A 9,424-nucleotide genomic window follows, 5' to 3' on the forward strand; every position below is an offset into this window, starting at 1 on the left:
GTCATATAGCCAGAACAGGGTCATATAGCCCTCAACAGAACAGGGTCATATATAGCCCTCAGATACATGAGAGGAGGGTATCAGAACAGGGTCATATAGCCCTCAGAGAGGAGGGTACATGATGAGGTTATGGACCAGAACAGGGTCATATAGCCCTCAGAGAGGAGGGTACCAGAACAGGGTCATATAGCCTCTCAGAGGAGGGTACATGATGAGGTTATGGACCAGAACAGGGTCATATAGCCCTCAGAGAGGAGGGTATCAGAACAGGGTCATATAGCCCTCAGAGAGGAGGGTATCAGAACAGGGTCATATAGCCCTCAGAGAGGAGGGTATCAGAACAGGGTCATATAGCCCAGAGGAGGGTCATGAGAGGTTAGGGTCATATAGCATGATGAGGTTAGAACAGGGTGCCCTCAGAGAGGAGGGGTACCAGAACAGGGTCATATAGCCAGAACTCAGCCCTCAGAGGGAGGGTACCAGAACAGGGTCCCTCAGAGAGGAGGGTATAGAACCCTCAGAGAGGAGGGTATCAGAACAGGGTCATATAGCCCAGAGAGGAGGGTCAGAGAGGAGGGTATCAGAACAGGGTCATATAGCCCTCTCAGAGGAGGGTACATGATGAGGTTATGGACCAGAACAGGGTCATATAGCCCTCAGAGAGGAGGGAACAGGGTCATATAGCCCTCAGAACAGGAGGGTCAGAACAGGGGGTCATAGCCCTCAGAGAGGAGGGTATCAGAACAGGGTCATATAGCCCTCAGAGAGGAGGGTACATGATGAGGTTATGGACCAGAACAGGGTCATATAGCCCTCTCAGAGAGGAGGGTATCAGAACAGGGTCATATAGCCCTCAGAGAGGAGGGTATCAGAACAGGGTCATATAGCCCTCAGAGAGGAGGGTACATGATGAGGTTATGGACCAGAACAGGGTCATATAGCCCTCAGAGAGGAGGGTATCAGAACAGGGTCATATAGCCCTCAGAGAGGAGGGTATGGACCAGAACAGGTCATATAGCCCTCAGAGAGGAGGGTATCCAGGAGGAGGGTCATATAGCCCAGAACAGGGTCATATAGCCTCAGAGGAGGGCACATGATGAGGTTATGGACCAGAACAGGGTCATATAGCCCTCAGAGAGGAGGGTATCAGAAACAGGGTCATATAGCCCTCAGAGAGGAGGGCATGATGAGGTTATGGACCAGAACAGGGTCATATAGCCCTCAGAGAGGAGGGTACCAGAACAGGGTCATATAGCCCTCAGAGAGGAGGGTATCAGAACAGGGTCATATAGCCCTCAGAGAGGAGGGTACATGATGAGGTTATGGACCAGAACAGGGTCATATAGCCCTCAGAGAGGAGGGTACCAGAACAGGTTATGGAGAGGAGGGTATCAGAACAGGGTCAGCCCTCAGAGAGGAGGGTATCAGAACAGGGTCATATAGCCCTCAGAGAGGAGGGTATCAGAACAGGGTCATATAGCCCTCAGAGAGGAGGGTACATGATGAGGTTATGGACCAGAACAGGGTCATATAGCCCTCAGAGAGGAGGGTATCAGAACAGGGTCATATAGCAGAAGGAGGGTATCAGAACAGGGTCATATAGCCCTCAGAGAGGAGGGTACATGATGCCCTCAGGTTATGGACCAGAACAGGGTCATATAGCCCTCAGAGAGGAGGGTATCAGAACAGGGTCATATAGCCCTCAGAGAGGAGGGTATCAGAACAGGGTCATATAGAGAGAGGAGGGTACAGAACAGGTCATATAGCCAACAGCTCTCAGATACAGAGAGGAGGGTATCAGAACAGGGTCATATTTGTTAATTAAACTGCCCTAGAGAGGAGGGTGTTATTTACAGTTAATTAAACTGTAGAGAGCTGTTATCATCATCACTACAATAGTCTCTACTACCGGGGATTTAAGAACAGAAACTATTAAAACAGACATGAAATGCAGACAGTAAAAATATACTTTAATGTGTTGATTTGGTCAAACAACGCTGATGAGTGCCAAGGAGGTGAGGTGTCCAGTCACGAGTTGTGTGTGTGTGTGTGTGTGTGTGTGTGTGTGTGTGTGTGTGTGTGTGTGTGTGTCCTCACTGAGGAGGATAGGGGCCAGTGGGCGGTGGGGGAGGAGGGGGAGGTGAGAGAAGGGAGGTTGTGGTAGGGGTGAGAGGGGGAGGGGACCAGGGGAAGGACATGTGGGGGGGAGGGGGAGGATAGAGAGGGAAGGACTGGGGCTGGTAGGGGGGGGGTAGGGGTAGGGGGCTGGTGTGTGTAGTACGGAGCCCCTTCGTATCGGGGTGGGGGACCCCAGTTGTCACGGCGGGGTGGACGACTCTGTTGCAAAGGCCTCTGGGACATCTGTGGTCTGGTGACGGAATCTCTATCTGGAAGAGAAAGAAAATTAGGTCACACACACACACACACACACACACACACACACACACACACACACACACACACACACACACACACACACACACACACACACACACACACACACACAGGTTAAAGCTCAAATGATATACAGCCAACAACCATCACAATCTGAACCAACTGATCACTAACCCCCCCCCCACAACTAGTCAGAATGGTGGTCCCTACAGCTCACAACAAAGCCCCCCACCCCACAACTAGTCAGAATGGTGGTCCCTACGGCTCACAACAAAGCCCCCCCACCCCACAACTAGTCAGAATGGTGGTCCCTACGGCTCACAACAAAGCCCCCACCCCACAACTAGTCAGAATGGTGGTCCCTAGGCTCAGCCCCCCCACAACTAGTCAGAATGGTGGTCCCTACAGCTCACAACAAAGCCCCCCACCCCACAACTAGTCAGAATGGTGGTCCCTACAGCTCACAACAAAGCCCCCCACCCCACAACTAGTCAGAATGGTGGTCCCTACAGCTCACAACAAAGCCCCCGACCCCACAACTAGTCATTTAGTCACGGCTCACAACAAAGCCCCCCCACCCCACAACTAGTCATTTAGTCAGAATGGTGGTCCCTACGGCTCACAACAACAACTAGTCAGAATGGTGGTCCCTACCCACAACAAAGCACCCCCACAACTAGTCATTTAGTCAGAATGGTGGTCCCTACAGCTCACAACAAAGCCCCCCACAACTAGTCAGAATGGTGGTCCCTACGGCTCACAACAAAGCCCCCCCACCCCACAACTAGTCAGAATGGTGGTCCCTACAAACAAAGCCCCCCACCCCACACAACTAGTCAGAATGGTGGTCCCTACGGCTCACAACAAAGCCCCCCACAAACTAGTCAGAATGGTGGTCCCCCCAACAAAGCCCCCCACCCCACAACTAGTCAGAATGGTGGTCCCTACGGCTCACAACAAAGCCCCCCCCCCCACAACTAGTCAGAATGGTGGTCCCTACAGCTCACAACAAAGCCCCCCCCACCCCACAACTAGTCAGAATGGTGGTCCCTACGCTCACAACAAAGCCCCCCACCCCACAACTAGTCAGCCCTCACAACAAAGCCCCCCACCCCACAACTAGTCAGAATGGTGGTCCCTACAGCTCACAACAAAGCCCCCCACCCCACAACTAGTCAGAATGGTGGTCCCTACAGCTCACAACAAAGCCCCCCACCCCACAACTAGTCAGAATGGTGGTCCCTACCTCACAACAAAGCCCCCCCACCCCACAACTAGTCAGAATGGTGGTCCCTACAGCTCACAACAAAGCCCCCCACCCCACAACTAGTCAGAATGGTGGTCCCTACAGCTCACAACAAAGCCCCCACCCCACAACTAGTCATTTAGTCAGAATGGTGGTCCCTACAGCTCACAACAAAGCCCCCCACCCCACAACTAGTCACAACAAAGCCCCCCACCCCACAACATTTAGTCAGAATGGTGGTCCCTACGGCTCACAACAAAGCCCCCCCACCCCACAACTAGTCAGAATGGTGGTCCCTACAGCTCACAACAAAGCCCCCACCCCACAACTAGTCATGGTGGTCCCTAGCTCACAACAAAGCCCCCCCACCCCACAACTAGTCATTTAGTCAGAATGGTGGTCCCTACGGCTCACAACAAAGCCCCCACCCCACAACTAGTCAGAATGGTGGTCCCTACAGCTCACAACAAAGCCCCCCACCCCACAACTAGTCAGAATGGTGGTCCCTACAGCCCCCATAGAGAATGGTGGTCCCTACAGCTCACAACAAAGCCCCCCACCCCACAACTAGTCATTTAGTCAGAATGGTGGTCCCTACGGCTCACAACAAAGCCCCCCACCCCACAACTAGTCAGAATGGTGGTCCCTACAACAAAGCTCACAACAAAGCCCCCACACCCCACAACTAGTCAGAATGGTGGTCCCTACGGCTCACAACAAAGCCCCCACCCCACAACTAGTCAGAATGGTGGTCCCTACAGCTCACAACAAAGCCCCCCACCCCACAACTAGTCATTTAGTCAGAATGGTGGTCCCTACAGCTCACAACAAAGCCCCCACCCCACAACTAGTCAGAATGGTGGTCCCTACAGCTCACAACAAAGCCCCCCACCCCACAACTAGTCAGAATGGTGGTCCCTACAGCTCACAACAAAGCCCCCCACCCCACAACTAGTCAGTCAGAATGGTGGTCCCTACGGCTCACAACAAAGCCCCCCCCAATTAGTCCCCCCCCCACAACTAGTCATTTAGTCAGAATGGTGGTCCCTACAGCTCACAACAAAGCCCCCACCCCACAACTAGTCAGAATGGTGGTCCCTACAGCTCACAACAAAGCCCCCACCCCACAACTAGTCAGAATGGTGGTCCCTACGTCACAACAAAGCCCCCCACCCCACAACTAGTCATTTAGTCAGAATGGTGGTCCCTACAGCTCACAACAAAGCCCCCCCACCCCACAACTAGTCAGAATGGTGGTCCCTACGGCCCCCACCCCACAACTAGTCAGAATGGTGGTCCCCCCACCCCCCCCACACAACTAGTCAGAATGGTGGTCCCTACGGCTCACAACAAAGCCCCCCACCCCACAACTAGTCAGAATGGTGGTCCCTACTACAACAAAGCCCCCACCCCACAACTAGTCAGAATGGTGGTCCCTACGCTCACACAAAGCCCCCCACCCCACAACTAGTCAGAATGGTGGTCCCTACAGCTCACAACAAAGCCCCCCACCCCACAACTAGTCAGAATGGTGGTCCCTACAGCTCACAACAAAGCCCCCACCCCACAACTAGTCAGAATGGTGGTCCCTACCCAACCCCCCACCCCACAACTAGTCATTTAGTCAGAATGGTCCCTACAGTCCTGGAATGTCTCTCCCAATCTACAGAGTGCTGTACAGCCCAATACCCCCACCCCACAACTAGTCTAATAACTGAACAGGGGTCAGACTGGGGTCAGTTCCACATGTTGGTGTCTCTCCCAATCTACAGAGTGCTGTACAGCCCAATACCCAGTCTAATAACTGAATGGGGAGACTGGGGTTCCACATGTTGGTGTCTCTCCCAATCTACAGAATGTGCTGTACAGCCCAATACCCAGTCTAATAACTGAACAGGGGAGACTGGGGCAGGTTCCACATGTTGGTGTCTCTCCCAATCTACAGAGTGCTGTACAGCCCAATACCCAGTCTAATAACTGAACAGGGGAGACTGGGGTAGGGGTTCCACATGTTGGTGTCTCTCCCAATCTACAGAGTGCTGTACAGCCCAATACCCAGTCTAATAACTGAACAGGGAGACTGGGGCAGGGGGTCCACATGTTGGTGTCTCACTACAGAGTGCTGTACAGCCCAATACCCAGTCTAATAACTGAACAGGGGAGACTGGGGTTCCACATGTTGGTGTCTCTCCCACAGAGTGCTGTACAGCCCAATACCCAGTCTAATAACTGAATAGGGGAGACTGGGGTTCCACATGTTGGTGTCTCCCCAATCTACAGAGTGCTGTACAGCCCAATACCCAGTCTAATAACTGAATAGGGGAGACTGGGGTTCCACATGTTGGTGTCTCTCCCAATCTACAGAGTGCTGTACAGCCCAATACCCAGTCTAATAACTGAATAGGGGAGACTGGGGCAGGGGGTTCCACATGTTGGTGTCTCTCCCAATCTACAGAGTGCTGTACAGCCCAATACCCAGTCTAATAACTGAATAGGGGAGACTGGGGCAGGGGGTTCCACATGTTGGTGTCTCTCCCAATCTACAGAGTGCTGTACAGCCCAATACCCAGTCTAATAACTGAACAGGGGAGACTGGGGTAGGGGGTTCCACATGTTGGTGTCTCTCCCAATCTACAGAGTGCTGTACAGCCCAATACCCAGTCTAATAACTGAACAGGGGAGACTGGGGTTCCACATGTTGGTGTCTCTCCCAATCTACAGAGTGCTGTACAGCCCAATACCCAGTCTAATAACTGAATAGGGGAGACTGGGGCAGGGGGTTCCACATGTTGGTGTCTCTCCCAATCTATAGAGTGCTGTACAGCCCAATACCCAGTCTAATAACTGAACAGGGGAGACTGGGGTTCCACATGTTGGTGTCTCTCCCAATCTACAGTGTGTGTCACAACATTTAACAGTGTGACACAGCCCCATTCTCCCCTAATCTGATGCTTTGCACTGTCACCCACAACATTTAACAGTGTGACACAGCCCCATTCTCCCCTAATCTGATGCTTTGCACTGCCACCCACAACATTTCCTTCCCATCGAATACAGACTGTGTGCTTTCTGTCCACGTGGTCACCAACAATATGCTTTGGGAACGCCCCTGTGCTCTGTGGTGATTGGCTCGGGTGCTCGTGTCAAAAGGAGGTCAAGCCGACGAGACCATCAGATTCTCCGGAGAATTTCCACCAATGGCCTTCAACACACCCCAGACATTGTCCTGACATGAACCGAACAAAATTCACCCAGAGGTTTTAGAGTTGGCCAGAAACAGTGTAGTGTATGTGTCTGACCTGGTTGTTGGTCAGCTCTCTGTCCTCTTTCTCTCTCACTCTTCTGAACATTCCCCTTCTTCTTCTTCTTTTTCATCTTCTGTTCTGCCTCATCATCACTGAAGTCTAACGCCTGGAGAGAGGGGAGACAAGAGGACAGGACAGAGGACAGGGGACGGGACAGAGGAGAGACGAGAGGGGACAGGACAGAGGAGAAACGAGCCACGAGAGGGGACAGGACAGAGGAGAAACGAGAGGGGACAGGACAGAGGAGAAACGAGAGGGGACAGGACAGAGGAGAAACGAGAGGGGATAGGACAGAGGAGAAACGAGAGGGGACAGGACAGAGGAGAAACGAGAGGGGACAGGACAGAGGAGAAACGAGACACAGAGAGGGGACAGGACAGAGGAGAAACGAGACAGGACAGAGGGGACAGGACAGGAGGAGAAACGAGATACGAGAGGGGACAGGACAGAGGAGAAACGAGAGGGGACAGGACAGAGGAGAAACGAGACACGAGGGGGACAGGACAGAGGAGAAACGAGACACGAGAGGGGACAGGACAGAGGAGAAACGAGACACGAGAGGGGACAGGACAGAGGAGAAACGAGACACGAGAGGGTACAGGACAGAGGAGAGAGGGGGAAAGGGGAGAGAGAGAAGGGAGAGGAAAGGGAAGAGGAGAGAAACTTTATTATCCAAAGAGAATTTGTCTTGACATCTTAGATGCACCATCACAATACAAGTGTGTCCCCGAAATATTTCAAAAATTAGCATGTAGCCTAGCGGTTAGAGCGTTGGGCGGCAGGTAGCCTAGCGGTTAGAGCGTTGGGCGGCAGGTAGCCTAGCGGTTAGAGCGTTGGGCGGCAGGTAGCCCGGCGGTTAGAGCGATAGAGAGTTGGGCGGCAGGTAGCCTAGCGGTTAGAGCGTTGGGCGGCAGGTAGCAGAGCGTTGGGCGTAGCCTAGAGCGTTGGGCGGCAGGTAGCCTAGGTTAGAACGTAGCCTAGCGGTTAGAGGCGGCAGGTAGCCTAGCGGATAGAGAGTTGGGCGGCAGGTAGCCTAGCGGTCAGAGAGTTGGGCGGCAGGTAGCCTAGCGGTCAGAGAGTTGGGCGGGCAGGTAGCCTAGCGGTCAGAGAGTTGGGCGGCAGGTAGCCTAGCGGTTAGAGAGTTGGGCGGCAGGTAGCCTAGCGGTCAGAGAGTTGGGCGGCAGGTAGCCTAGCGGTCAGAGAGTAGAGCGCGGTCAGAGAGTGGGCGGCAGGGCCTAGCGGTCAGAGAGTTGGGCGGCAGGTAGCCTTAGCGGTTCAGAGAGTTGGGCGGCAGGTAGCCTAGCGGTTAGAGCGTTGGGGCGGGTAGCAGGGTAGCCTAGCGGTTAGAGCCTGGGCGGCAGGTAGCCTAGCGGTTAGAGCGTTGGGGGCAGGTAGCCTAGCGGTTAGAGCGTTGGGGGGCAGGTAGCCTAGCGGTAGCGGTTAGAGCGTTGGGCGGCAGGTAGCCTAGGGCCTGTGTGGCATTATGGGTAATGTGTGTTCCTCACCTCTGGTGGTGGTTCCTGGTCGTTCTTCCAGGAGGCGTCGGAGCCTTTCAACCTAAACACACACACACGCACACACACGCACGCACGCACGCACACACACACACACACCCGTCAGCTTCAATTATACATGTGTGTACTGACCGTCGTAGCTGCTCATTGAGGGTGTAGAGGGTGTAGTCAGTGTACTGACTGTCGTAGCTGTTCAGTGAGGATGTAGAGGGTGTAGTCAGTGTACTGACCGTCGTAGCTGCTCAGTGAGGATGTAGAGGGTGTAGTCAGTGTACTGACCGTCGTAGCTGCTCAGTGAGGATATAGAGGGTGTAGTCAGTGTACTGACCGTCGTAGCTGCTCAGTGAGGATATAGAGGTGTAGTCAGTGTGTACTGACCGTCGTAGCTGCTCAGTGAGGATATAGAGGGTGTAGTCAGTGTACTGACCGTCGTAGCTGCTCAGTGAGGATATAGAGGGTGTAGTCAGTGTACTGACCGTCGTAGCTGCTCAGTGAGGATATAGAGGTGTAGTCAGTGTGTACTGACCGTCGTAGCTGCTCAGTGAGGATATAGAGGTGTAGTCAGTGTACTGACCGTCGTAGCTGCTCAGTGAGGATATAGAGGGTGTAGTCAGTGTACTGACCGTCGTAGCTGCTCAGTGAGGATATAGAGGGTGTAGTCAGTGTGTACTGACCGTCGTAGCTGCTCAGTGAGGATATAGAGGGTGTAGTCAGTGTACTGACCGTCGTAGCTGCTCAGTGAGGATGTAGAGGGTGTAGTCAGTGTGTACTGACCGTCGTAGCTGCTCAGTGAGGATATAGAGGGTGTAGTCAGTGTACTGACCGTCGTAGCTGCTCAGTGAGGATATAGAGGTCTAGTCAGTGTACTGACCGTCGTAGCTGCTCAGTGAGGATGTAGAGGGTGTAGTCAGTGTGTACTGACCGTCGTAGCTGCTCAGTGAGGATATAGAGGGTGTAGTCAGTGT

The sequence above is a fragment of the Oncorhynchus gorbuscha genome, unplaced genomic scaffold (assembly GCF_021184085.1).
Source record: "Oncorhynchus gorbuscha isolate QuinsamMale2020 ecotype Even-year unplaced genomic scaffold, OgorEven_v1.0 Un_scaffold_1065, whole genome shotgun sequence".
Taxonomy (NCBI): domain Eukaryota; kingdom Metazoa; phylum Chordata; class Actinopteri; order Salmoniformes; family Salmonidae; genus Oncorhynchus; species Oncorhynchus gorbuscha.